This window comes from Enhydra lutris, unplaced genomic scaffold (assembly GCF_002288905.1).
Source record: "Enhydra lutris kenyoni isolate GAN:26980312 unplaced genomic scaffold, ASM228890v2 scaffoldscaffold9, whole genome shotgun sequence".
In the NCBI taxonomy this organism is placed as follows: Eukaryota; Metazoa; Chordata; class Mammalia; order Carnivora; family Mustelidae; genus Enhydra; species Enhydra lutris.
In genome coordinates this window covers 26509932-26512156 of record NW_019154093.1, presented here as the reverse complement: position 1 = coordinate 26512156, position 2225 = coordinate 26509932, and the positions used below count along the sequence as shown (strand labels likewise).

Here is a 2225-nt window from a genome sequence, read left to right as displayed (position 1 = left end):
ATGAGTGAAGTCATATGGTATTTGTCTTTCTCTGAGTGACTTACTTTGCTTAGCATAATACTCTCAAGCTCCATCCATGTTGTTGCAAATGGCTAGATTTGATACTTTTTATTGCTGAATAATATTCCATTATATATGTACATATATACTACACCTTTTTTTTTAGAACTGTATTATAATAGACTCTTGTACAAAGAAGAAACACCTATACAGAGCACCCAGATTCCCACAAAGATGGATCCTAGCCCTTCTTTTCCATACTGGGAAAAGAGAACAAGAAAAACGATTCCATCTTGTTCTTAACTGTTTTCACTATGCAGCCAGTTTTTCAAGTAGCATTTTTATTCCTTTGCTGGTGTTCTTTGTTTTTCTCCAATATGGGAATCAGGCCTTTCAGTTCAGCCTTGACTTTGTTTGCAACTTCTTGATCAGAACTCTGGGGAGGGCTAGAAAGAATAATGGCTCCTTGGTTTTACACTAGCCCAGGACTTCATGTTCTTCAACCAACATACTCTGCAAGTGTTTCTGCAAAACAACATTCTCTTCCACTTCCCTTCATCTTTTTCTCTTGTTCTATTAACCACTTCAGAACTAGATCTCCTGCAGGTGTTCTACAACATGAAGCTCTCTGTCTTTGCCACCTGGATGTCACTCTCCCGCTGTCAAGCTGGCAACAGCATTCATGACAGGCTGAATGTCTCCAGTGGTGGCTCCCAGGATGTCGGACACCAACACACATGCAGACTCATGTAGCACCACCTCTTGGGCTTGTCCTTGCAGGCAGCTTGACAAAACTGGAGAGATGGACTTGAAGAGCTCTGGTGGGCAGAACACTGTATCCTTCTTACTGTGTGTGTTTCCACCTCCTTTCAGCAGAACCTCAATAACTTCTTATACTGTATGTGCAGGATCCCTGGGGTTAAGTAAATACAATAGAAACATCCTTCCATATTTGTCATTTACTATGTTAAGCCAGAAATTAATAATTTCTGATATGATTATCTGCTTCACAAATTTGCTATCATCAATATAATCAAATGCCGCCAGTAAGACCAAGTAAGAGTACTGGCCATTAGCCACCTTTTCAACATAAGTCTTGATTATTTTCACAGCCACGTTCCTGTCCTTCAGTTTGTTATGTCATAGACCGCGAATGGCCACTCTAGTGCCATCTTGTATGTGCCACATATATCACTGCTTCACAGATGGCTTCAATCTCTTTTTTTTTTAATTTAAAATCAATTTAATTCACATATAGCATATTATTAGTTTCAGAGGTAAAATTTAGTGATTCATCAGTTGCTTATAACACCCAGTGCTCATTATATCAGATGCCCTCCTTAATGCCCATCACCCAGTTACCCCATCCCCTCACCCTCTTCCCCTCTAGCAACCCTTAGTTTGTTTCCTAGTTAAGAGTCTCTTATAGTTTGTCTCTGTCTATGAGTTCATCGTTATTTTTCCTTCCCTTCCCTATGTTCCTCTATTTTGTTTCTTAAATTCCACATACAAGTGAAATCCTATGATATTTGTCTTTCTGACCTTAGCTTTGGGGGTGCATAGATTTAAAAGTCCAAGAATACTCTATGCACCCATGGAACACTTAATCACAGCTTCCTTTTGGGCCATTGGAGTGAGAATCTGCTTCATTTCATCTATGATAAACATAATTTTTCCTGGCTGTACCTCTAATATTTTGTTTAGTGTTGGGCAATTGGCTGACTTGTAAAATGTGCTCACATAGAGCTCCTCCCTCAGCACCTTCCACTGCTCCAAGATGGCTTTGCCATTGTACGTACACTCCACAATGGCAGACACTTCCGCATGCCAGAGCATCTTCCACACGTGGCCTTTAAAGCTTCTCATTATCTATGCAATCTGTGGCTTACTCCCATACACGAGAAATTTCTTTGTATCTCTGGAATATTTACCTCTACTTAATTGGGCCAAATCATCTCACAGTTCTTCAAAAGCCTGTCTTTGCCGTTCTTCATTACCATACTGAATGTCATACTGGATCATACAAGTTGAATCATGCACAAATGCGATGGTTTTAATTTTCCCTTGAATCAACTTCTGCAAATCACTCATCACCTTCACCCTCTTTCCTTTGTCACAGTTTTTTCTTCTTAAGATCTCTCAAATCTGCTTTTCTGGAACAACAATGTCCTAGTTGGTTTTATCACTCAGTTGCCTGTTTTGCTTTAGTTCTTTTTTTTTTTTTT

The 2225-nt window shown here is 39.5% G+C and overlaps 1 pseudogene; it reads right to left on the bottom strand.

Moving 5' to 3' along the window:
• Window positions 1-312: 312 nt before the first annotated feature.
• LOC111142884 overlaps window positions 313-2225 on the bottom strand; it is a 7467-nt pseudogene continuing 5554 nt past the window's right edge.